This window comes from Nicotiana tabacum, chromosome 16 (assembly GCF_000715075.1).
Source record: "Nicotiana tabacum cultivar K326 chromosome 16, ASM71507v2, whole genome shotgun sequence".
NCBI classification, from domain to species: domain Eukaryota; kingdom Viridiplantae; phylum Streptophyta; class Magnoliopsida; order Solanales; family Solanaceae; genus Nicotiana; species Nicotiana tabacum.
In genome coordinates, this window is record NC_134095.1 from 54,663,335 (window position 1) to 54,675,086 (window position 11,752).

At 39.5% G+C, this 11,752-nt stretch overlaps 1 long non-coding RNA gene across 1 annotated transcript; it reads right to left on the reverse strand.

Moving 5' to 3' along the window:
* Nucleotides 1-4,451: 4,451 nt before the first annotated feature.
* LOC107768858 (uncharacterized) lies at nt 4,452-9,419 on the reverse strand. Its single transcript, XR_001644259.2, has 2 exons — nt 8,814-9,419; nt 4,452-4,774 (listed from the first exon to the last, which is right to left on the reverse strand). It is a non-coding gene; the product is annotated as an uncharacterized LOC107768858 (long non-coding RNA).
* Nucleotides 9,420-11,752: the final 2,333 nt, after the last annotated feature.

Below are 11,752 nucleotides of genomic sequence, written 5' to 3' on the forward strand. Positions count from 1 at the left end.
AACGGAGCATGTTCCTTGGGTGGTAAAACTGCAACTTCGGATGGTATAGGTGCATTTGTTGGTGACATAAATTTGACCTCAATTGGCGTTGGCGGCTTTGCAGAGGATGGTGCTTCAAACTCAAGTGGAATGGACATATTTACCTCGGTATCCCCAGAAGGCTGAATTTGGACTACAATCAGATTAAGGGTGACTATTGTCTCCTTTAGATCGTCGCCTTCTGTGATCACTCATGTGAACGACTCCACTCTTATGGTCTGGCAGAGGGTTATTGCGAACATTTGGAGTAGGTTCCTTTGCCACAATAATTTTGTCGTTAATCAGAGCTTGGATCTTGTCTTTCAAGGAGCGACATTCGTCGATGGTGTGTCCTTTCATGCCGGAATGGTATGCACAGAATTTGTTTGGATTAACCCACTGAGAAGGGTTCTCGGGAGTTATAGCAGGGATAGGGGTGACATAACCAGCAGCTTTGAGCCTCTCGTACAATTGGTCAATGGGTTCGCCAATGGTTGTATACTGTTTAGGAGGTCTGCAGTCAAAATTTGGTCGAGATCTAGGGAAGTTTTGGCGTGTAGGAGGTGATTGATGGTGGGATGGTTGAGCATTGTAGGCTTGGTAAACATGTGCGGGTTGGGAATGTAGAGGTGGCGATCTTTTAGCCCATGAGATGCAAATGTAGAGGTGGCGATCTTTTAGCCCTTGAGATGCAAATGTAGAGGTGGCGATCTTTCAGCCAATGCAAACATATATAAGGTGGCGATCTTTCAGCCAATGCAAACATAAATAAGGTGGCGATCTTTCAGCCAATGCAAATATAAATGAGGTGGAGATCTTTCAGCCAATACAGATGGAGGTAGAGCTTAACTTCGGAAGGCAGAATGGTAGCCTTATGCAACGCAGAAATACAGGTGGAGACAGAGCTTAGTCTCGGAAGGCAGAATGGTAGCCTTATGCAATGCAGAAATGCAGATGGAGACAGAGCTTAGTCTTGCAAAAATGTAGATGGAGACATAGCTTAGTCTCAGAAGGCAGAATGGTAGCCTTATGCAGGAAGTAAAGGCAAATAATAATAGAATTTTCTTAGCTGATAGTGGATTGCAATATTGCGACTTCTGGGGATACTGTGTCTACCAGGGATACTGCGTGCGGATAGCAGCTGTGAGTTAGTGCAACGGTTCTGAGAGTTGCATTTATGAGCAATGTGAGTCTCATGAGTTTACAGTATATTTGATGATTTTGCAACTCAAGTGCCTGCATCCAAAGAAAAATCGTGAGTTTTGTAAATGGAGGAGGTTAGTTTGTATTCCCGTTGGCTCTGCTTGACCTGGTCGGCTTGGATATGGTGATACTGTACGTATTATTAGGGTAGCGTTGCTAAACAAAGCGATTTCAGAAATAAACATGCATGATTTTGTAAAAAATATGACATAAGTGTATAATTAAGAACAACTTTGAGATGAACCGGCGACTGTGACATGGTCCAAGACATTGCAACCTTCCTTGTTACGGAATTTTGAGGGTCCTCCTCAAAATTCTGCCCCAGTTTACTGGGTTGCTGCTTCTGACTGCTGCTAGCGATGATTGGCTGAAACTAACTTCGGAATTTTGAGGGTCCTCCTCAAAATTCAGTCCCAATTTCCAATTACGGGGGGAAATGAAAGTTTTGTTGAATTGTGACCGAACCCATAGGTCTGCCTACGTATCCCCTCTTAAACGGGAATCAGGTCAGGCATAGTTCAAATTACATCATAAAGGAAAGCATAAAGATTACACATAGTAGCGCTTGACTGCATCTGAATTGATCGGCTTTTGCCAGACTTTTCCGTCCATTTCCGCAAGTATAAGGGCTCCTTCTGTTAGAACCCGGTGAACCATGTACGGACCCTGCCAGTTGGGAGAGAATTTCCCTTTGGCTTCATCTTGATGCGGGAAAATTTTCTTTAATACCAGCTGCCCCGGTGTAAACTGTCTTGGCTTGACTCTTTTGTTGAAGGCTCTGGACATCCTGTTCTGATAAAGCTGACCGTGGAAAACTGCATTCATTCTCTTTCCATCTATAAGATCTAGCTGCTCGTAACGATTCTTTACCCATTCTGCATCGTCTAGCTTTGCTTCCTGTATGATTCTTAATGTGGGAATTTCCACCTCGGTGGGAATGGCAACTTATGTACCATAAACCAGTATATAGGGGTTGCCCCGGTTGATGTGCGGACTGTGGTGCGGTATCCCAATAAAGCAAATGATAGATTCTCGTGCCACTGCTTATGCTTCTCTATCATTTTCCTTAGTATCTTCTTGATATTCTTATTGGCAGCTTCTACTGATCCGTTCATCTGAGGTCTGTAGGATGTAGAATTCTTGTGTTTGATCTTGAAGGTTTCACACATGGCTTTCATCAGGTCACTGTTGAGATTGGAACCATTATCAGTGATGATTGATTCTGGAATCCCGAACCGACAAATGATACGGTCGCGGATGAAGTCTGCCACAACTTTCTTAGTCACTGCTTTGCAAGATGCTGCTTCGACCCATTTGGTGAAATAGTCGATTGCTACTAGGATAAACATATGCCCGTTGGAGGCGGCTGGCTCGATTGGTCCAATAACATCCATTCCCCAAGCAGCGAAAGGCCACGATGAGCTTGTTGCAGTAAGCTCGCTTGGAGGTACCTTTATCATGTCTGCATGTATCTGACAGCAGTGGCATTTCCGGACATACTGGATGCAGTCCATCTCCATAGTCATCCAAAAGTAACCAGCACAGAGTATCTTCTTTGCTAAGACAAAACCATTCATATGTGGGCCGCAGGTCCTAGCATGGATTTCTTCTAGTAGTTTAGATGCTTCCTTCGCATCGACACACCTTAGTAATGCCAAATCAGGAGTCCTCCTATATAGGGTTCCTCCGCTGTGAAAGGGAAACGGGGAAAAATTGGGTATCAACAATACTATCATAGGTAAATGAGCTAGAGAGGCTATCGTGAGATAAGTAGAATAAAACATGGAGAGATACTCGACATTTGGTGATCAAACATGTAATCGAAACTTATACATATGTCGTACCGGTCCTATAAGGCCGGCATGATCCTTTATATACTCAAAACATAGGCCGACTAGGCCATACAAGAATCCGTATACATGATATCTGTCTACAAGACTCTAAGAATATATAATATCATAAAGGTCGGGACAAAGCCCCGCCATACCAAACAATACACATCTAAATTATACTGACCAAACAAGCGACTTCGGAGCAAATGTAGTGCACCAACATCTTCCGCTGAGCTGATCGCCTACTTGGAGGACTCTCGATCTGTCTAATGGGACATGCGGCATGAAACGCAACATCCACAGGCAAAAGGTACGTCAGTACAAATAATATACCGAGTATGTAAGGAATGAAAATCAGTAGATAATAGACACGAGAGAAACGTGGAGTAAAAGACTCGACATGTAAATCTGAATAGCTCTACGAAATCCTTTAATATTTAAAATGTCATGCATATACGCATAAATGTCATGTCGTGCATAGGTACATGTATTTATAACATCATCAAGCCTCTGAGGGCATCCCATCATATCATCTCGGCCACTGTGGGCAAAATCATCAACGTATTCCAGCTAATCAGGTGGTGGTACGTATATAATGCCATAACCTTTTCCATATCCCATATACATATATATATATATATATATATATATATATATATATATATATATATATATATATATATATGTATATATATGTAACGTCATCTGGTCATGGGTCAATGTGCATATGTAAATGCATGTGAAAATATGTTAATAAAAGCTTCTCGGAATGCCATAAAAATCAATATGCCTTTCGGATAAACTTTATCAAATTCTTCTTCATATTGTAAAGATATTAAATCTCTTTAAGTGAATTAGAGAGGTTTTAAACCTTTGTGGGTGTGGGCCCCACTTAGATAATGACCTAGCCACCAAATTTTTCTAACACATGCCACCTAGTCTTATGATTTAAGACTCATTATCAAGGTATCCTTAGGCTGCCACGTGAGACTCTTTAGCCTTATCCAACATTTTAATTAATCACCCATTAATCCTTACTTAACTTGTTAATTTCCTCCATTAATCAATTATTCACATAATTAAGAATTATCTCAAATTATTTAAGATACTACTCACTTTTAACATACTATATACACCTTACTATCATGGTCATGTGGTACATTGTATGATACTAGTCCATAAATATCGGGTATTATAGCTTGGACCGTTTTATCCCAAATTGTCAAACTTCGACGAAATTCATTTTCTTTGATTTTCTTACCCTCTCACCTTCACGAATTTAATCATCACTTGTTTGAAATAGCATAGTGCTTTTAATCTTAGAATAATATCATTCCCAAACTTACGTCAATTAACTTACGGCGACACTTTAACATACGAAAAATGCGGGATGTAATCTCATTTCCGAGCTTTCATCAATTTACTTATTGTGTACTTATAAGTACGAAAATATGGGGTGTAACAGTAATCATGTAAACATATCCAAAATCATAAGTCTACTAGTGTGTGTCGAGACCTGGTATCACAAATATGTGGGCGTTCTAGTAGAATGTACAAAAGAATACTAGTCCACTGTATGAAAGGAAATAGACAGAAAAAATATAACATAAAGAAGACTCCAGCTGCTGCAGGACGGCTTAGAAGGCAGCTCACTGTGAAGTCTCAAAATAGGGATCAAATCTGCGCGTCGTACTGGTGATCAGATGCACCTGCCTCAAATCCTATACAATTAAGTATAGAAGTGTAGCATGAGTACATAAAAATATGTACTCAGTAAATCTAGTCTAACCTCTAAGAAGTAGTGATGAGGGGTCGACTCCGATGCTTACTAAGGCCAACAATTTAATAAAAGGAAATTCTGATTAAGCATGATATATAGAGATAACAATAAATCTCAGAACAAGAAATAACTGAACAATTTTTTCGTCATATTTAAGAACCCAAAACACTTCCTTCATTTAAAACAAGGATCTCTCAAACAACGAATTTATACAAGTTACAAAAAAGACTTCCAGTTCTATTATCACACACGAATTTCACCGAGGACGTTTGGCCCGATCCAACATAAATATAAATTGTGCACAGCCGGGGTCGAACGGCCTGAACCATAGATGCATCTAATCACCCCGCTCGCGAGTCATACATGTGATGCAGTCAAATGTAAATTTATCAATAACTCATAATCCTTCCTTGATTCTTTTCAAAATAAAGACAATTCAATTTGAAGCTTTTAAATCCTTGGAAATCCTCAACTTAATTCCATTTGTTACAATTAACAAATATAGTCAAATAACGGTATATACAAAGCGTGATGTAAACCTAAAACTACCCGGACATAAACAGGATTAGTAGCTACGTACGGACTCTCGTCACTTCGTGCGTACGTAGCCCCCACAAATAAACACATATTAATTAAGTTCACCTTTGGGAAACTTTCCCTCTTACAAGGTTAGAAAAGAGACTTACCTCGTCTTAAGGCCTACTTCCCAATTCAAGAATGCGCTCAAGCCTCCAAATTTGATGCCAAACGGATCGAAACTAGTCAAACATTACGTAAATTAATCAATCTATGCTCAAGAGTTCATATCCCCACTATTAAAGTGATTACCCAACCCAAATTCCAAGATTCTTAAAATTCACCCTCGGACCCAACATGCCCGATCGCAGAAATCTTTGAAGAAAGTTGTTACCCATAACCTTAGGAACATAAATATATAATTTTTACTAAGTTCCATAACCAATTGCATGGTCAAATCTCACTTTTTATAAAAACAAATCTAGGTTTTCATCTAAACCCTTTATTTTCATTAATGTTTACATGTTAATCTACACATAATCTATGTATTTAACTCATGTTGTGTGGAAATTACTTACCTCAAAGTGCTAGGAGAAAACACTCTTCCAAAAGCTCCAAAAATCGCCCAAGAGATGGAGTGAAATGAAATAGATGGCCTAAGTCCCGAATTAAAAGAGTTAGGCACAGGCCTCTAATGTCGCATTTGCGACACCAAGTTCGCGAATGCAAGGGTCGCAAATGCGACAAAACACTCGCAAATGTGAAGCCTGGCTTCAGCTGCTCAGGTCGCAAATGCGACGCAGGGGTCGCAAATGTGATAACTGCTAAGGCCGCAAATGTGGCTCAGGTGTCACAAATGCAAATAATGCTCCAGTCGAGCTTCTTCGCAATTGCAAAGCTCTTCTCGAAAATGTGAGGTTTGCATTTGCGAACTATTTCTCGTATTTGCGAGACCTGCAACTGATGCCAAGAAACACCAAAAATCTGGTGTGTTTTTCATCCCTTTCGAATGTTCGAAACTCACCTGAGCCCTCGGCTCTCCACACCAATCACTCACAAAAGTCTAGAAACATCGTACAAACTTGATCGCGCGATTGGAACAGTGAATAAAATCAAAATCCGTGAATTGGATGCCAAAACGCATGAATTTACTCATGAACTCCAAAAACTTCTAAAACACTTTCGCGCGTACGATTCCTATCAAATTAACTCGGAATGATGCCAAACTTTGCATGCAAGTCTTAGACCTACTCCAACTTCCGGAACTAGAATCCGAACCTGATATCAAAAAGTCCACCCTCGGTCAAACTTTCCAAATACTTCAAGTTCTAACTTTTTCCAAATGACTTTGAAATGACCTACGGACCTCCGAATCCATTTTCGGATGCGCTCCTAAGTGCAGAATCACCTTATGAAGCTATTCCCAGGCTTGGAATCCCAAACGAACGTATATAATGTAAAAATCCATTTCAACCTAAGCCTATGGAATTTGCTCAAAATGTCAACTTTTACTATTAGGCGCCAAAACGCTCTTAGGTCATCCAAAACCCGCTCAGAATATATGCCCAAGTCTGAAATCATCATACGAACCTATTGCAACCGTCAATCCTGATTCCGAGGTCATTTACACAAAAAATTGACCGAAGTCAAACTTGCCCTTTCAAGTCAACCTTAAGAAACCAAGTGTTCCGATTTCAACCCGAACCCCTTCAAATCCTAGACCAACCGTCCCCACAAGTCATTGTTACACCTCCTTTTTACCACTCCCGGAAGGGTGTATAAGGTAGTTTTTCAATTTAAGTGACAATCGAAACAGGATTATTTATTAAAATCAGAGTCGCCACTTGGGATAATTTATGGTGTCCCAAGTCACCGGTTTGAAATCCCGAATCGAGGAAGTTTGACTCTATTTACGGTCTGCGAACACAGAAATCTAGGTAAGGAATTCTGTTAACTTAGGAGAAGGTGTTAGGCATTTCCGGGTTCCGTGGTTTTAGCACGGTCGCTCAACTATTATTATTGGCCTAATTATCTGATTTTTTACACGTTTTAAACCTATTGTGCATTTTTAACTTTTTAGTTGCTTTTAATATTTCGTAAAAATTCAAGGTTATTTAAAACGCATCGTAAGCCACGGTACATGAAATGCACCCGTGGTTCATGACACGTTCTATTTAACCCTGTGGAAATTGAAGTCGGGTCACATGAAATGGACACCCGGGTTTTAAAATTAAGTATCACAACTACGTCACGTAAACCGTACCCATAGCTATGACAATTAAGAAAATAGAAATAAAATTAACTAAAGTAAATAAACCTAATTTTATGCTCATCCTTTTTTAACTTTTCATTTCATGTATTCGGCCGAGCCCAATTTCTAAACATGGAAATAAATTAATTATCAAATGGGCTGGTTATATCCCCAATCCCATAACCTCAAATTTTGTTTAAAAGCACATCTTAAATGAAACAAAGCATGGCAAATAGTTCGGACAAAGAAATAGCCAAAATGCGGGCGACTAGCTAGGAGAAGTAAATAAAAATACGGTAAAAGTAATTCTTTAATCCCATTCTACACACCCCTCCCCACCACAATTAAGACCATACCATGTGATTTTATATACCTGTGCTATAACTCCACAATTACATTCAAATACCACATAAAAATCTCAAATCTACATCATTATGGACACTACACTTAAATATGCGAATTCAATTATGAAACCCATTTTTACCATAGAACCATGCCAAGCATCCAAATTCGACGACAAGAGCTCTTTATGTTAGTGAGATGGCTTATTGCAGAACTTCATTTATCTTTTGAAAAGACACACAATTCATTCAATTAAGGACTAAATTCCAGCCTTTAAGATTTAGAAGAGCAAAGAGAAATCAACTCCAATGACAGTCCAAACTAGCTTCACGACAACTCTAATAGACCATGAGATCCAAAAATGATAAATTAACTTTGAGGCCAATATGATAAGTTCATCTCCTAAGTCCTATGCCAAACAGAGGAACCTTTATATAACATAAGTCTTATGTGCTTTTGTGTCAAAATTTAAAGAACAAATGAAAACCAATAGATCAAAGTAACATATAAATTACACATGCTCGATTCTGTCGAAATTAGGATCAATCTATGCTACTCAAATATCACCATTATCTTCATACTAAGGGCAATCTAAGCAGGACTGATAAAGCAAGGAATATAGCAGCCCAGGCATCTTAAACCAAAAGAATGCGATTGAGAACAAGTCGTAAATATCGCAAAGAAGTTCTCGAGATTCGACTTGCGCTTAATCTCAATCGGACGAGCAAGGCAAACTCAAGAGAATTAAAGTAGAACAATTTTATCTCCTAAAAAAAACATAGACAGATTCTAGGCATTTATTCTGTTTTAATCCAAAAGTTCCATCATAATTTAGTCATACTTCAAATAAAAAAGGAGGTAAGATATAAACCTGAGTGCAAGCAACTTTCGATTAATAAATTCAGGAACGAATACGGGCAAACCGGCGTAGGAATTTGAAAGTGCGACAGAACACGAACAAGACAACAAGAATTGAAATCGGAACCGTAAACCTCGACTTCCGAATCGCACTCGAAACCACTCCGGACAGCGGCGATTTCAATAATCTTAGCTTGACTCCATAATTTAAACCTTTCTCGTTCTCTTCACTATTTTTTGGAGCTCTTGCTCTATTTTTCGTCTGTGTATGGGAGAGTGGTGAAGGCTGTGCGTATGTTAAGATTGAAGAAGAAAGACTTCAGGGGGGTCGTGTGTGTCCAGTGGCTTCAGAGGTCTAGGTCGTTAAATGTTTGGTCAGTGGAAAAGGGGTGGAGAAGAAGGAGAATGGATGGGAGGGGGTCGGTCGTCTATGATATGCCGTTGAAGGAGATGAACAACGGGTGATGGGTTTTTCTTGATTATCAAAAGCGGCGGATAGCTTCAGCTTTTTAGGCTTAGGTCCCTAGGTATTAGGCATCGTTTGGTTGTATCCATCATCAGAAAACCACTGATTAGTAAATTAGGGGCCTAGGTCTTTTAGTTTATAATTTGGTTTATATTTGATAGGTGAAAGGATTATGACTATTGAATTAAAATGGATCGATGATTGAGATTAAAATGGTGTATTTGGGCAGGTCAACTGGGTTGATGGGTTATTTGGGCTGTGGAGAATTGGGTTGGTCCAAATTGGGTCCTAAAATTGGGCTCCAAGACTTTTAAAATTGTGGTCTAACACCTTAGTTAACTCCATTTAATAAAAGATAAAAATACTACACAATGCAAAAACTAATTTTAATCAATTAAACTAAACTATATTAAAATATGAAACTATTATATATTTTTTGTATTTTCAAGATTATATAAAGATAAAAATAAGGTACTATTTTTGTATTTATTTATTTGAATTTATGAAAGATACGTAAACTAAAATATTTTTGTAATTTCCTTTTTTGTGACAAAATAAAGTAAAAGAATTAAAATTAGTTGAAATAAAAATATTAGGCCTAAACTAAATATTTACATGCTAAAATATAAAAAATCTTGGGGAAGGTCAAAAATCACATGTCTACAGCTGCCCCTCTTTGACTGGAAACATGAAGTATTTTCAGATAAAGAACGACTAGACAGGTTTTTTGACCCGACCCTTATTTAGGGAGACCAAAACTAAGAGAAAGGAGAATGTGACCGAGCCCTGGTATCTGAGTTGCCTACATATCCTTGGCTATAAAAGAATTAGGCCACGTGTAGTTTAGAAGTGCGTTAGATGATAGAGTATACCGAGGTGGACAACCGATCGAGGTGATATTCCGTCGAGGTTTCGGTCCGCGATCCTGTTATTACATCAAAATCAAAACCTGAAAAAGACTAATTTGGATTGTAACTAACTTCTGTTGATCATCTCGGACTGTTGACTCACATTCTTGCCGCGAGCTTCTTTTGTTGCTGACTTGAATTGCATTCTGAAGTGAATTCCCTTGTTCTCCAGGCAGGCGCCTGATTACCAAAACTTGAATTGTATTCCCTTTGTTACCTTAAGCTGTTTTCCCTCGAAACCTGTGTTGACTTCCTTTAAAACTTGAACCGCTTTCCTTATTCTCCAGGTGGGTGCCTGATTGCCAAAAGCTTTAACTTTATTCCCTTGCTCTCTAGGTGGGCGCCTGATTGCTAAAACTCTAACTGTATTCCCTTACTCTCCAGATGGGCGCCTGATTTCCAAAACTTGAACTGCATTCCCTTGCTCTCTAGGTGGGCGCCTGATTGCCAAACCTTTAACTGTATTCCCTTGCTCTCCAGGTGGGCACCTGATTGCCAAGACTTTGGCTGTATTCCCTTTCTCTCCAGGTGGGCGCCTGATTGCCAAAACTTTAACTGTATTCCCTTGCTCTCCAGGTGAGTGCCTGATTGCCGAACTTTAACTACATTCCCTTGCTCTCCAGGTAGGCACCTGATTGCCAAAACTTTAACGTTATTCCCTTCCTATCCAGGTGGGCACCTGATTGCCAAAACTTTAACTGCATTCCCTTTCTCTCCAGGTGGGTGCTTGATTGCCAAACCTTTAACTATTTTTCCTTGAGACTTGGATTGCTTCTCCTTGTTCTCCAGGTGGGTGCCTGATTTCCAACACTTGCACATGTTTTTCCTTGAGACTTGAACTGCTTCTCCTTGTTCTCCAGGTGGGCGCCTGATTTCCAACACTTGCACTGTTTTTTCTTAAAACTTGAACTGCTTCTTCTTGTTCTCCAGGTGGGTGCCTGATTTCCAACACTTGCACTACTTTTCCCTTGAAAGTTGACTTGTTTTCCCTTGTTCTCCAGGTGGGCTCCTGATTGTTGAACTTGAATCGTCTTCCTTTGAACATCGTTGCTTTCCCTTTGTTCTCCAGGTGAGTGCCCGATTACCAACATTTACACTGTTTTTCCTTGAGACTTGAACTGCTTCTCCTTGTTCTCTATGTGGGTGTCTGATTTCCAACACTTGCGCAGCTTTTCTTTTGCACTGCTTTCCTTTGAAACTTGAGTTGTTTTCCCTTGTTCTCCAGGTGGGTGCCTGATTACAACAAAATAGACAAAACAAAAGAAATGTTTCTGCCCCAGTTTGATATTGGGAACATCTGTGAGTGTTTACCAGTTCTTGTTATCAAAATAAGTTCTAAGCTAAATTCCTTTGTCCTGAAAAATTTCAAACCAAATCTCATCTCAAAAGTGAAAAACTTAAATGTTAAATTATACTTCCCAAAAGTAAAACTCTCGTCAAACCTTTTCACTTGCGAGGGTCTCAGAACTTACTAAATCCCGTTATCCATAAGGGTACTAGAAACTTACTGCCGAGCCTGTCTGGCACCTGCTTTCCTCACGGAGGGTTTCTCCGGAACAAACAAAACTTCCTGCCCAT